We start from the raw sequence: 16,170 nt of genomic DNA, 5'->3' as shown, positions 1-16,170 counted from the left end.
CCATACCAGCCTCCCCGAACAGGCGCCGGAATGTGGCGACTAGGGGCTTTTCACAGTAACTTCATTGAAGCCTACTCGTGACAATAGGCGATTTTCATTTTCATTTTTCATTTCAAATTTTTTTTTAATTCTCCATTACCTAAACAGTTGTGACACTACAACAATGTCTGCTTCCATCCATTCTCTCCATACCCTCATCCATACTTTTGTCACTTCAAGGCTTGACTTGTTCAATACCCTTTTTTAAAAAATGTTTAAAATAAATTTGGAGTACCCAGTTATTTCTTTCCAATTCAGGGACAATATAGCGTGGCCAATCCACCTACCCTGCACATCTTTGGGTTGTGGGGATGAGATCCACGCAGACAATGGGAGAATGTGCAAACTCCACACGGACAGTGACATGGAGGCGGGATCGAACCCGGGTCCTTGGCGCCATGAAGCAGCAGTGCTAGCCACTGCGTCACTGTGCCACTCTGTTCAATACCCTTTCAGCTGAATTCCTCTCCACCTACCTCAGCCTGATGCTATTGAAACTTTGAGCTTTGCCTTTGACATCCTGCAGACTCAATTACTCTAAAGCCTTCCTGGTTAGTCTCCCATGTTACACTCTTTATAAGTGTTTAACACATTCAAAATTCAGCTGCCTGTATTCTATATCGCACCAAGTCCTGCACATCCGTCACCCATCTCCAGTTATCTAACAGTCGCCTTATTTTTTCATGTTGAATCTCCAATGCCTCTCACAATATTGATCATGGATTTTCAGGATCAGTTCCACGGGCAGCACGGTAGCATTGTGGATAGCACAATCGCTTCACAGCTCCAGGGTCCCAGGTTCGATTCCAGCTTGGGTCACTGTCTGTGCGGAGTCTGCACATCCTCCCCGTGTGTGCGTGGGTTTCCTCCGGGTGCTCAGGTTTCCTCCCACAGTCCAAAGATGTGCAGGTTAGGTGGATTGGCCATGATAAATTGCCCTTAGAGTCCAAAATTGCCCTTCGTGTTGGGTGGGGTTACTGGGTTATGGGGTTATGGGGATAGGGTGGAGTTGTTGACCTTGGGTAGGGTGCTCTTTCCAAGAGCCGGTGCAGACTCGATGGGCTGAATGGCCTCCTTCTGCACTGTAAATTCTATGATTTATGATTAAAGTGCAGTGGGTCTTTCCAGGAATTCACCTAGACTCTTCACAGTATGAGCTGTGGCTTTGTAGGTTTGGTTTCACTGTTAAGGTAAATATCTGCCCCCTCTTCTGACTAGTCTTTTCAGTTTCCAGCCATTGATTTTCACACTGATTCCTTTCCATTAAGGAGCAGGTCCAATTCCATTTATCAGCTGTGAGTAACCAGGATTTGGCCTTCCTATAAAATGTAATAGATTCAATCTTTCCTATTGAGCCCCTATTAGGTTTTCGAGCAGTACCTTTCTAAGTGGAACCAACCAAGTGTTTTTGGTGGCTCCTCAATACTCTTGGCTGAGGGGTTTTTTTTCAATTTGTCTGATTGTTTGCACAGCCACAACCTATGCTTTATGCTTTTTAATCAGGCTTGCGATCTTGTCATTACTAGATTAGAGCCATGCATCTTTGAATGTCAGTGAGAGAGCTGGAAGCATTAAGCAGCTTACATCAAAGTCCTTTCTTTAAATCTGTAAGAGGCTTTGATTATGGCTCCGAGACTTTATTTTGAAATGTTACTAAAACCTTCAAAAGAAGTCAAAACAAAGAGCAGAGACTGAACTCCAGTAGAGGGAGGGGTGTGGTCTCATAACAGTTTTTGGGAAAGATTATTGGGATCTTAGGCCCTATTTACATTAAAACTGTAGAGCCAGGATCAATCTCAATTGATAGATAATTAATTCAAATGAAAAGTAGCCTGTAATGAATATTAAATAAAGCATATTTTATGTTTTACATATTTTATGGTGGTTGTTATGCTCATTGCCATATTGGAGATGGAGTAGTTTACAGTGGCTGTCAACAGATTGGACAATCAGCACCGCCCAAAGCTGCAGACTGGCTCGCTGACCTCTCGGAATTTCTCCACCTGGAGAAGATTAAGTACGCCATCCGAGGGTCAGAGGAAGGCTTCCTGGATACTGGGGGGCAGTTCGTCGGCCTGTTCCAAAACCTGTTCAAGGCCAGCAACGAGGAGTAAGCCAGGGAAGAAAAAAAAGGATGAAGGACCAAAGGACTGCGCAAACCGGGCGGGATGGGGGAAGAATGCGGAAACCACATGAGAAGAGGAAGGGTGCCGAAACCAATTGGGGGTTTGGGGGGAGGGGGGGGGGGGCTGGGAGGAGGAAGGGGGGATGTCGTAGACCGATCCAGAGGGCAGCAAAATGTACATAGTTAGTCAAATGAAGGACAAAATAAACCTCTCTGTAAGATAAAGCAAATTAACACGGGCAAGAAAAATGTAATGTATATAAGTAACAACAGTTTATAAATATGAGAGAAGCCAATATAAAGATTTTCAACAAAAAAAAGAAGCAAAGAACAGTCCTAAAAACATCTGAATAACACATAGTACAAACACAAGAGGATGACACATCAATACACGAGGAACATCAAACTCAACCTACAACCTGTACGGAAAATGTAGAACTGTTGCAAGTTCAGCAGACTCTGAGAAGGTCTACAAGAATCAGGTGCAAGCCAGAAAGACTGAACTTATGACAGACTGTAAAAAGAATCCTGAACATGTAGTTATGCATATCATGATGTAAAGAACACTCCAATGTATGTCAATAATTTCATTCTCTGAAGGAAAGGGGATGTGATGATATGCATAAAACAGTAATGTACACAGACATGTTTGTGAAGCTGCTGGGGGATGGGGCATTCTCCCGGCCCTTGGAGGTGGATAGGGCTGACAGAGCACTCGCGAGGAGGCCGCAAATGGGAGACCCCCCCGAGGGCAATGCTGGTGATATTCCACAGGTTCTCGGATAAGGAGCGCATTCTACAGTGGGCCAAGCAGACTGATACACTGTCAATTACGACGAGATGAGAGTAGAGAGTAATTGAGGCTTTATTACACAGAGATGTGTGGCCTCCTACAGCTGCTGCCGAAATGGCTACAGTTCGGAGAACACACACATTTATACTCCGCCTACTGGGCGGAGCCAGCAGGCAGGGATCTACCCACGTACCTGTAGTACAGGGGCCTTATGGTAATACCCTCGTATGCAGTGCAGTATATATAATATAATACAACAGTGGTGACTACCACACAGACTCGGAGCTGTAACTGGGACAATAGCATTCTACGCGATTACCAGGACCTGAATGTAGAGGTGACCAGGAGGAGAGCAGGCTTCAACCAGATCAGGTCGATCCTTTTTAAGAAAAAGATGAAGTTTATACCCAGCCCGTCTCTGGATCATGCATGAGGATCAGCACTTCTACTTCGAGTCGCCTGAAGGACTTTGGACTTTGCGAAAAAGAAAGGGCTGATGATGTATTGAGAACTTTTGAACTTGGCTGCAACGTTCATGTTTTTGTTTTTTCTTTTTGTTTCTCTGTTTTTGTAAAAAGTTTCTCATTTTGCGTTTCATGGAAGATGTTTGTGATGCTGTTTGCATTGATTTGGAACCAGCGGTAGAGCTGAGTGAGTTGAGGTTTTCGTTTGCACTGTTGGGGGATGGAGGTGTGCTTGTTCTGATCTTGGTGTTTTTCTGTTGGGCAATTGTGTGGGGATTGTTTGATGTTGGAGTTTGTTTGTATGAGCGGGGGGGGGGGGGGAACAATAGGTGGGAGACTGTCTGGCACCAGGGATGGGGGGCCACCAAGCTAGCTGGGCGAGCTAGCTCACGGAAGCGCAGTAAGGGTGTGCATATGTTTGGTTTAGTAAAGGGGTTGGGTACAGGGTGTTGTTACTAGGGAGGGCGTGGGGTGAATGTTCTGCTGACGAGGGAGGGACTTGAGCTGAGGGACAGAGAGGAGGTTGGGGGCAGGGGCTGCCTGGAGATGGACCGGTGCAGGCACAGAGCGCGAGGTGGGCCCTAAAAAAGGGGATGGCTGATCGGCGGTGGGGGGGGCCAATGAGCCCCCGACTATGCTGATCATCTGGAATGTTCGAGGGTTAAATGGGCCCATCAAAAGGGCACGTGTGTTTGCGCATCTTAGGGGATTCAAGGTGGATGTGGTAATGTTGCAGGAGACGCACCTTAGAGTAACGGACCTGATTTGACTGAGGAAAGGCTGGGTCAGTCAGGTCTTTCACACGGGGCTAGATTCAAAGACTAGAGGGGTCACGATGCTGATCAATAAGCGGGTAGTGTTTGAGGCAGGTAGAGTAGTCTCGGACCTCTTAGGCGGGTGGTCGGTACATTATGGTCAGTAGGAAGCTAGAGGTGGAGCAGGTGGTATTAGTAAATGTGTATGCGCCAAATTGGGATGATGCGGAGTTTATAAAGAGGATGCTGGGGAAGATGCCGGACCTGGGCACGGACAGGTTGGTCATGGGAGGGGACTTCAACACATTTATGAACCCTGGCTTGGACCTGTCAAGCTCGAAAACGGGCAGGGTGCCAGCAATGGCAAAGGAACTAAGAGGGTTCATGGAGCTGATGGCGGGGGGGTGGGGGGGGGGGGGGGGGGGGGATCCGTGGAGATTTGGACAGCTGAGGGTGAAGGAGTTCTCCTTCTACTCACACGTGCATAAAGTGTACTCCCGGATTGATTTCTTTATTTTGAGCAGTGCCTTGCTGGCTGGGGTGGTGGACACGGGGTACTCGGCGATTGCAATCTCAGACCATGCTCCGCACTGGGTTGACCTGCAGGTTAGTAAAGACCGTAACCAGCGCCCGCACTGGAGGTTGGATGGGGGACTTTTGGCGGATGAAGAGGTGTGTGAGCGGCTGAGGAAATGCATTCAGAGCTACCTGCAGGTCAATGACACGGGGGATATTTCAGCAGCGGTGATGTGGGAAGCACTGAACGTGGTGGTCAGGGGGGGAGCTGATCTCGATCCGGGCCCATAGGGTGAAGGTGGACAGGGCAGAGACGGATCGACTGGTAAAGGAAATACTACAGGTTGATAGGAGGTATGTGGAGACCCCAGAGGCCGGGCTTTTAAGGGAACAGCGGAGGTTACAGCGGAGTTTAGCTTGCTGACCACAGGGAGGGCGGTGGAGTAGCTGAGAAAGGCGAGGGGGGGGTGATCTATGAACATGGAGAGAAGGCCAGCAGAATGCTTGCACAGCAGCTTAGGAAGAGGAAGGCAGCTAGGGAGATAGGGAAAGTAAATGACGGAGATGGGAACCTGGTTGTATATTCAGCAGGGTTGAATAAGGCGTTTAGGGATTTCTACAGTAGGCTGTACAGGTCGGAACCCCCTACGGGGCCGGATGGGATGAGGCAGTTCTTGGAGGGGTTGAATTTCCCAAAGGTGGACGGGGAGGTTGTAGAAGGGCTGGGTGCCCCAATCGGGCTGGAAGAGATAGTGGAGGGTCTGAAGGCCATGCAGTCGAGTAAAGCCCCGGGGCCGGATGGGTACCCAGTGCCCCGCCAGCTTGTCCAGCTTCGCTAACGTGCGGCCCATGGGTGCCGCCATCTTGTCCCGCCCCCGCAATGTGCGCCCCATGGGCGCCGCCATTTTGTTCCCCGCAGGACCTCCGGACGCCGCCATCTTGTCTTCCCCACGGAGCAGGAACACCAACGACATCCCCCCACGACCTGGGCCGCCAACGCTCTCCGTCTGAAACCTCTGACGATCACCCTCAGCTCGCCTCAATGACACTGGACCAGTCTCGTCCACACGACCTGGCCACCGCTTCGACAACGGTGAAAATCAACGGCCACGTGACCTCCTGCCTGCTGGACTCCGGGAGCACCAAAAGCTTCATACACCCAGATACGGTAAGGTGCTGCTCCCTCGAGGTCCACTCCGCCAATCAACGGATCTCCCTGGCCTCCGGATCCCACTCTGTCCCGATCCGAGGGTTCTGCACGGTCACTCTCACAGTCCAGGGCGTAGAATTCAGCGGTTTCCGTCTCTACGTCCTTCCTAATCTCTGCGCGGCACTATTGATGGGCCTGGATTTTCAGTGCAATCTCCAGAGCCTCACCCTCAAATTCGGCGGGCCCCTACCTCCACTCACCGTTTGCGGCCTCGCGACCCTAAAGGTTGACCCCCCCCCTCCCTCTTTGCCAATCTAACTTCCGATTGCCACCAGGAGCAGACGGTACAGCGCCCAGGACAAGGCCTTCATCAGGTCCGAGGTCCAGAGACTGCTTCGGGAGGGTATCATCGAGGCCAGCAACAGCCCCTGGAGAGCCCAAGTGGTAGTAGTTAAAACTGGGGAGAAACACAGGATGGTCGTGGACTACAGCCAGACCATCAATCTGTACACGCAGCTCGACACGTATCCCCTCCCATGCATATCTGATATGGTCAATCAGATTGCGCAGTACCGGGCCTTCTCAACAATTGACCTGAAATCCGCCTACCACCAGCTCCCCATCCGTAAATCGGACCGTCCATACACTGACTTTGAGGCGGACGGTCGGCTCTATCACTTTCTTAGGGCTCCCTTTGGCGTCACTAACGGGGTCTCGGTCTTCCAAAGGGAGATGGACCGAATGGTCAACCGGTATGGTTTGCGGGCCACGTTTCCATACTTAGATAATGTCACCATCTGCAGCCATGATCAGCAGGACCACTATGCCAACCTCGCTAATTTCCTCTGCACAGCCACTCTTCTCAACCTTACGTATAATAAAGAGAAGTGTGTGTTCAGCACGACCCGCTTAGCCATCCTCGGCTACGTGGTCCAGAACAGAGTATCGCCCCAGTAAGCTCAACGATGCCCTATCCCGAGGTGCATGTGCCAGCGCACAAGTAGACCAACTCCAGGCCCTGCACGACAGCCTTTGTCACCCGGGGGTCACACGATTGTACCATCTTGTCAAGGCTCGCAACCTGCCCTACTCCGTCGCAGAATTACGAACAGTCACCAGGGATTGCCAGATCTGTGCGGAGTGCAAGCCGCACTTCTACCGGCCAGACCGTGTGCACCTGGTTAAGGCCTCCCGCCCCTTTGAACGCCTCAGCGTGGATTTCAAAGGGCCCCTCCCCTCCACCGACCATGTACATTCTCAGTGTGGTCGATGAGTACTCCAGATTCTCCTTCGCCATCCCATGCCTTGATATGACGTCTGCCACTGTCATCAAGGCCCTCAACACAATCTTCGCTCTGTTCGGCTTCTCCGCCTGCATCCACAGTGACAAGGGATCCTCATTCATGAGTGATGAGCTGCGTCAGTTCCTGCTCAGCAGGGGTATAGCCTCCAGCAGAACGACCAGCTACAACCCCCGGGGAAACGGGCAGGTAGAGAGGGAGAACGGGACGTCCAGCTGGTCCTACGGTCCAGAAACCTCCCAGCCTCCCGCTGGCAGGCAGTCCTCCCTGATGCACTACACTCCATCCGGTCACTACTGTGCACCACTACGAATAACACACCCCATGAACGACTTTTTACCTTCCCCAGGAAGTCCGCATCCGGGGTGTCGCACCCGACTTGGCTCGCAGCTCTAGGACCGGTCCTGCTCCGTAGGCACGTCCGACTCCACAAGGCGGACCCGTTGGTGGACAGGGTACACTTGCTCCACGCCAACCCCCAGTATGCCTACGTGGAGTTCCCCGATGGCCGCCAAGATACTGTCTCCCTCAGGGACCTGGCACCGTCAGGTTCCAACCAAACACACTTCCCCACCCACGCGCCACCCTCCCCTCCCCTGGAGCTCCCAACATTAACCCCACCAGGTCCATCCCTCCTTCCCCTGCCCACGCAAGAGGACGGAGAAGATTTTGCCACGCTCCCGGAGTCATCTGACAGCAGGGCCAGCACCAGCACCACCAGCACCGACATCGGTGACAGCAGCACCGCCAGCACCGACATTGCCGCCACTGTTATGTCGCTCCCAGTGAACCGTCAAAGCTCCGGATCGACTGACCCTCTGACGGGCACCGGACCGTCAAAGTGGACATTTTTTTTCTCCCCCCACTTATTTTCTAAGACACTGTACATAATTCTCAACACTATATATAGTTCCACACCACCCCCGCGGACTCATTTTTAACAGGGGGTGAATGTGGTGAACCACTGTACACCTGTATTAGGGGATGTAAGGTAGGACCTGTACTACAGGTTCACCGGTAGCCCCTGCCGGCTAGCTCCGCCCAGGAAGAGGAGTATAAATATGCGTGTCCTCCATTGATCTGCCACTTCGCCAGCTGGAGCAGGAGGCCACGCATCTGACTGCAATTAAGCCACAGTTGTACCCAACCTGAGTCTTTGTGCAATTAACCGTGCATCAGTACCTAAGCATCCAAGTGGTGCAGGAATGGGACCGGCTGCATAAATTGAATCTGGCCCGGCTGGTGGACCAAATGAAGGACGATTTTCGGAGATGGGACGCGCTTCTGTTGTCTCTGGCTGGGAGGGTGCAAACAGTGACGATAACGGTCCTCCCGAGATTCCTATTTGTATTTCAGTGTCTCCCCATCTTTAGTCCGCATTCCTTTTTTAAGCGGGTCACAAAGTGATCATGGGCTTTGTCTGGGCGGGCAAGACTCCGCGAGTGAGGAAAGTAATGCTTGAGTGGAGTCGAGGAGAGGGCGGGCTGACGCTGCCAAAATTTAGTAACTATTACTGGGCGGCTAGTATAGCCATAATCAGGAAGTGGATGGTGGGGGAGGGGTCGGCATGGGTGCTATGGAGGCGACTTCATGTAAGGGCACCAGTTTGGGGGCGTTGGTAACTGCGCGTCTACCGTTCCCGCCGGCGCGGTAGTCCACCAGCCCCGTGGTGGTGGCGGCCCTGAGAGTTTGGGGCCAGTGAAGACGGCATGTGGGAGCAGTGGGAGCATCGGTCTGGGCCCCAATCTGTGATAATCACCGGTTTGCCCCAGGGAGTATGGACAGGGGGTTCTGGTTATGGCGGAGAGCGGGGATTGAGAGGATGGGGGATATGTTTATAGAGGGAAGCTTTCCGAGTTTGAGGGCGTTGGAGGAAAAGTGTTGGTTGGCAAGGAGAAACAAATTCAAGTAACTGCAGGTACGGGACTTCCTACGTAAACAGGTGTCAACCTTCCCGCTCCTACCGCTATGGGGGATTCAGGACAGGGTAGTTTCCAGAGGGTGGTAGGAGAAGGGAGCGTCTCGGACATTTATAAGGAGATTATGGGGTCGGAGGAGATGCAGACCGAGGAGCTGAAGCGCAAGTGGGAGGAGGAGGTGGGAGGAGAGATAGAAGATGGTCTATGGGCAGATGCGTTGAGTAGAGTCAACATGTCCGCAACATGTGCCAGGCTCAGCCTGATACAATTTAAGATTGATCACCGGGCTCACATGACAGCGGCCCAGATGAACAGATTCTTTGGGGTGGAGGACAGGTGAGCAAAAAGTGCGGGAGGACCGGCGAACCATGTCTACATTTTTTGGACATGTCCATAGTTTAGGGGATTTTGGCAGAGGTTTGCAGATGTCATGTCCACAGTGTTAAAAACAAGGGTGGCGCTGAGTCCAGAGGTGGCGATTTTCAGGGTGTCAGAAGACCCAGGAATCCAGGAGGAGAAAGAGGCAGACTTTCTGGCCTTTGCTTCCCTGGTAGCCCAGAGATGGATACTATTAGCTTGGAGTGACTCAAAGCCCCCGAAGTCAGAGACCTGGCTATCGGACATGGCTAGCTTTCTCTGTTTGGAGAAAATCAAGTTTGCCTTGAGAGGGTCACTGTTAGGGGTCACCCGGAGGTGGCAACCGTTCGGCGACTTCTTCGCGAAAATTAATTAATTAATAATTAATAACCGCTTATTGTTACAAGTAGGCTTCAATGAAGTTACTGTGAAAAGCCCCTAGTCGCCACATTCCGGCGCCTATTCGGGGAGGTTAGAACAGGAATTGAACCCACGCTGCTGGTCTTGCTCTGCATTACAAGCCAGCTGTCTTGGCCCACTGTGCAAAACGAGCCCACTAATTGTCAGTCAACGGGGGGGGGGGGGGGGGGGGGGAGTAGTTTAGATTAGAGTAGGGGGCTAATTAGAGTGGGACCTGTACGAGAGGCTTTTGCGCTATGTTTATGGTTTCATGTATATTGTTTATTTGATTGTTGTTACCTCAATAAAATGTTTGTTAAAAAAAAAGTTATGTACATCATATTATGTATGACCTCCGACCACTAGGTGACTCTGGTTCTGGGAATTGGGAGTAGGTCGTGCTCGGAGACAGACATGTTTTGCAGTAGCTCTACAATAGTTAATTAGTGTTGATAGTTCATTATTTTATTCATCTCAGTTATCTTAATCACATCGTTTTTAAATAATGCATTACTTAAATTAGATTTTATGTAGTTTATCATTTACTTCAGCCAGTCTACAGTACGTGACAAACTTTTGTTGGGGGAGGAGATCCTATGAGAAAATTGGCATCATAACAATCAAGAATTCATTATTGTCCTGCAGTCAAAATCAGAAAAACAGATGATTTGGTTATGATCAAGTTGCTGGCTGTAGGAGACCTTTGCATGTAAATCTGATACCTCATTTCCTGCAACAGTGACTATTCTTCAAAAGTATTTCATTGGCTGGAAAGCACTTTGAGACATTTTGAGATTGTGGGAAGTGTTATGTATATCTATACCTGCAATATTAATCCGTATGTTTTCTTCACAGATGCTAACTAACCTGCTGAGAGTTTCCAGTATTTTCTCGTTTTGATTCTATAATTTCTTCCCCAGACAATGTGCTTTTCTAAACCATGTCAAATTTGAAAATGCTTTCAGGTGGAGTGTGGCCCTATTTCAGCATTGCTGGCCCTTCTTTCTGTAATCTTCCACTGCTTTGCTTTGTTTCTGTTCTCTTTTCCGAAAGCAAACATGTTCCCCCAATCCTCCCCCCCCCACCCTCCCGTCTAACCTGGAGGAAGAGTTTCTGCCTCCGCCTTTCTATCCTGTTCCTACATGTATACATACCTGTACTGGCGGTGCTGCATCAATGTACTTGCAAGATAAGCTATCTGAATGGTTGATGCCCGGCCAGCTCGAGCAGCAACCATCCCCAGGCATTGTTCCCCCTGTAGTGTAAACACACTTAACAGTTCCCTTGAAGCACTACTTCAGTGCAATCAGACAAAATATCACTCGTAACGTGTAGGTGCATGCCAGTCTTTTCAGGAGGAAGAATTCAATTAATCAGGGTGGCTTTGGATGCTTACCTTATAGTTTTCAAGAGCGTGTCTTTGGACCACCAAAATGCAAGGCAGGTCAAAGCTATCAACGGAGAGATCTTTCCAATCAGGGTTTCTCATCCGATGCCACCTGACTTTTTTTTCAACAAGGGAAATAACTACAGGAATGAAATTTGTACCATGGGACAGCTGTCTGTCCCTCGGGTAAAGCACAATGGCTGCTATTTTTGTGTGTTTCCATCTGTTTTTGCCCCATATGTGGGAAGATGAACAGAAGACTAATTTGTTAATGACTCCGTACAGCAGACAATGTTGAACAGTCCTTCACTGAGCTCGGGAACACATGTAAAGAAGGGAGAACAAGGCATACCCTGACAACCTGCTCCTTCTAACGCCCAGGAGCAGAGATCAAGTCTCGTGGATTACTTTGCAACATTCACCACCCTAAAAAAAAATCAGTTGGAGATAACCATTAATAAATAGAGGAAAGGGCAGCACGGTGGCACAGTGGGTTAGCCCTGCTGCTTCACGGCGCTGAGATCCCAGGTTCGATCCCAGCTCTGGGTCACTGTCTGTGTAGAGTTTGCACATTCTCCCCGTGTTTGCGTGGGTTTCACCCCTACAACCCGAAGATGTGCAGGGTAGGCGGGTTGGCCAAGCTAAAGTGTCCCTTAATTGTAAAAAATGAATTGGGTACTCTACATTCCTAAAAAATAATTTAAAAAATTAAAAAATAAGTAGAGAACAATATTCCAGAGAAATGTGGGTGAATAGTAAATGGGAACCTGAATTTGCATTGTTCTCTACTTTCTCTCCTATCTCCCCCAGCCTCTCCATAGCCTCACTGATCCCAGCTTGTCAATAAGACACAACTCTCGTTCCCTTAGTCTTATTCCCACAATCCCATGTTTGAATCCCTCCCCTCAGGTTCCCTGTCACAGTACCAAAACAGCTTTTTATCAAGTTACAAATAACATCCAATATGACAGCGATTATGGTAATCTATCTCTCCTCATCCTTCTTGACAGTTCCGCAGCTTTTGATATGGTTAACAGATGCTTCTCCTCCATTGTTCAGCTGGGGGGGGGGGGGGGGGGGGGGTTGCTTCCCTTTCCTGGTTCAAACACTGCAGCCTTATCATCCCATTAGCACTGATGGCATGGTCAGCACCATTTTGAAAGCAATACACTGCCAGGAATCTGTAGAGTTGTCTGCCTCAGACTTAGGGGTCCCTATAAAACTTTAATAAGAAAATTGATGTCCAAAGACAGAAATAGGAATGGTCACATGCCATGCACACTCTGACCAGTATCACAAGCAATAGATCCAATAAGGCTGCCAAGATAAGAGTCAAGTATAATTTTGTGGGCCCAGAGATGCAGGAGATGCCGTGGCCCAATCTTGGAACCTCAATCTGCTGAGCATCGGTCACCTTTTTGGTACCTTATGGTTGGTCTGCTGAAAGGAATTGAGGTCAGCGTCTCACAAACGTGGGACCCCTTTGCTGCTGGAATGAGCGTTCAACCAGCACACTCTGCCATTCAATTGCTTGAAAGTCAAAGTCAACCTTTATCATGAACCACTACAATGATACAATTTACCGACTGGAAAATAGAACTTTCAAAACTTTCTAAGAGGTGAACTCTATGTTATGAGATAGGTATATGTGTTCCTGTGAGTATGAAAAAATTGAATGTGTTCTGATTGCTCAACTTTTGTTTTTTTACTCATTATTATAGTCTAATACACAAAGAGACAGAGAGAGAGTGGGTTCAGAGAGACAGAATGATATAGGAGAGAAAGGAAGGACAGTGGCTTGGATTTTCAATCCAGGGTCAGGAACCCCACACTCTGATCATTTCTGAGTCCTGGTCCTTTGTCACGTTAGCATCAGTGACGCGATGTAACTTTCATATGCTCAGAGCCTAATTGGCCTGGGGGCATGTTCAGTATCCAACTGGTGGTGCTGGGAACAGCCTGGAGGGAGGACCCAGTAGCCAAGGCCCTTTCAGAAAGGCAAATGCCATGACTGGTGTGGTAACTTGACCACAAGAGAGTTTGTAGAATGTACTAAAAGTTGTGGTGATTGTAAATCTGAGTAGATGCAATACAACTGAGCAAGCACTAGAGGGAGCACGGGAGAGCTTTATATACACAGGGACAGGAAGTGACAACACACTTCACGGAAGGCAGAACTCGTAGCAGGACACAGACACAGGCAGGCAGCATTTGAGGTAGCCGTAAGTTAAGCTCTGAAGACAGAACAAATTCACAATAAAGCATCTTCTCCAACTCTGAGACTACGAGCTTTATTACAACACAAAAGTTAAATCTCCTTTACTTCAGAAAATGATGAGGCAATAATACAGTTTGACTTCAGACAGCAGCAGCAGCTAAACAAAGCCCGACACAAGCTCCCCGTGGCTAAACTAAAAATCCGGGCCAGTTGGCGCTCCCGATGATGTCACTCGCACATGCACACTTTTGTTAAAGACACCCATACGCATAATCAAATAGGAAGACTATTAAAACATTCTGTAACAACTGGGCTTTCAATTCACCGATAAGATGGTGCAGCATTGTGTGCAAAGGGTCAAAGCTGGCACAGGCAAGTGTTCATGGGCAGCACCAAACTTCTCTGATGGACACCGCCATGATGCGGACGGAAGCCATGGGTATCTCAGTCGGATATGGTACATTGGAATAGACTGCCTCAACCTCATCCTCAATCCCAGCTGGAGCACCTTGTACCATTGTCTGAGCACGAGGTGCCCACCACATAGTGCACTTGATGGGTCACCTGGGTTATGGTTTCACCATTTGCTTGTTCATTTCCTTTTCATGTAATAATTGCTGATGTTCTCAATCAGATGTGTGCTGTAATGCTCGATTTCAAAAGGGAAATGGAGTTTAGAGTGAGAATGGGTGGCACCCGAGCCATGGTCAGTTCTGTGGGGAAATGGTGTTAATGGAGATCCCATTTCCAATATTTTTGGAGGAGAATCAAATTATACAGATGTTCAGGTGTAAGATGATTTCTTTCTTTCACTAAGGCTTCGATGCGCTCGAGTGAAGTGTTGCTGAACCAGCAATGCCCTTGTAGTCATGCCACCCTGCTGATCACTGTGAGACCTGGAACTGTCTTGGTCCGGTGTCTTCCTCCAATGCCCGGGCACCAGGCACCTCTGGAGCACCCACTTCTTCCTCCTCTTTCTGCTCCACCCTGTCTTCCTTTCCAACTGCTCCTTTTTATCCAGCCCCAGGCCTCTTTGTATTGTCATGTTGTGCAGCCTGCAGAATGATTACAATGCAATTATCCCTGGCTGCCTCGTACTGGAGGCAACCACTTGATCACTAAAGGCAACAAAAATGCATCAAAGATGCCAATAATCTGTTCAATGCAGTCACATGTTAGTAGATGGGTTTGATTGTAGTTCCTCTCTGCATTATGTCTGGGTACTGGACTGGCATCAGGAGCCACCCCTGTAGAAGATAACTCTTATTCCCCCAGCAGCCACCCATGGAGTCATGATGTTGGCCTGAAGGGGTGTGGCACTCGGGACTCTCAAAGGGAGCCGAGTGCAGACCTGCAAGATGTGCTTCATGTGGTGACGGACCAGCTGGATGTTCAGTCAGAAGAATCCATTTCTGTTCAGGAATCTGGCTGACTATTCTATTGGTGCCTTAACAGCTACAATCAATGACCCTGAAAACAGAGTGAATCCACCGATGGCAGCAAAGTATAATGCCCTTATTGCCTGTACTGGCCCACCTCTCTCAAAACAGATGTGTTTCTTCACTCTGCAGAATAGGAAACTTGTGGTCTACGTGATGAGTTATCTGCTGCAAGATGCCAACCATGTCCACAGTTGATCCTTGGAATGAGCCGGACACACAAACATTCAATATCATGATGACCTTGATGGGTGCAGGGAGGGGATTGTCATGAGGTCCGGGAGACCTTGGTCATTATGGATCGGAACACAAATATCCGAGATTAACTATCTGGATAAGCGCAGTCTCTTAAACCACTGTCATAGGCAAGGAGCTGACTCTTGAGGGGTACTCCAATGTCATGGGTTGTGCTCTCTTATTCTTGTCCTCCTTTGGCGTCCTAACCAGGAGGATGTATCAGTTGAAGCTCAACCCAGTTGAAGCTTGCTACTCTGTCCAATGTCATAATAACCTTTTGCCATCACCATTCCCCGCCCCAGCTAACATTCATTTACTAGGATTTATTTTGCCAACCTTTGGACAGCAGGCAGCTGCCAAACATCTCTCAAAAAACTGCAATGATGGCACAATGGTTAGCGCTGCTGCCTCACAGCGCCAAGGACCAGGGTTCAATTCTTTTTTTTAATAAATTTAGAGCACCCAATTCTTTTTCTCCAATTAAGGGGCAATTTAACATGGCCAATTAACCTACCCTGCAATTTTTGGGTTATGGGGGTGAAACCCAAGCGAACACAGGGAGAATGTGCAAACACCACACGGACAATGACCCAGAGCCAGGATCGAACCTGGGACCTCGGCTCCGTGAGCAGGCAGAGCTAACCCACTGCGCCATCGTGCTGCCCTCAGGGTTCGATTCTGACCTTGGGTGACTGTGTGGAGTTTGCACGTTCTCCCCACGTTACCTCTGGGTGTTCTGGTTTTCTCCCACCATCCAAAGACATGCAGTTTAGGTGGATTGACCATGTTAAATTTCCCTTTAGTGTCCAAAAGGGTAGGTAGGGTTACGATCATAGGTTGGGGGCGTGGGCCTAGGTAGGGTGCACTTTCAGAGGGTTGGTGCAAACTCGATGGGCCGAATGGCCTTCTTCTGCACTGTAGGGATTTTATGAAACTTACTCCTCACAAAATCAAGCTTCTCAGCTCCATTGATGGCAACTGGGAGTCGTTGATTGAGCAACTGAGCATTATTCCCATTTCTTAAATAGTGACCAGTGTATCCATTAGCTTGACTGCTCCCTGCTGTGTTCA

The sequence above is a fragment of the Scyliorhinus canicula genome, chromosome 20 (assembly GCF_902713615.1).
Source record: "Scyliorhinus canicula chromosome 20, sScyCan1.1, whole genome shotgun sequence".
Classification (NCBI taxonomy): domain Eukaryota; kingdom Metazoa; phylum Chordata; class Chondrichthyes; order Carcharhiniformes; family Scyliorhinidae; genus Scyliorhinus; species Scyliorhinus canicula.
This window is presented reverse-complemented; position numbering follows the sequence as displayed.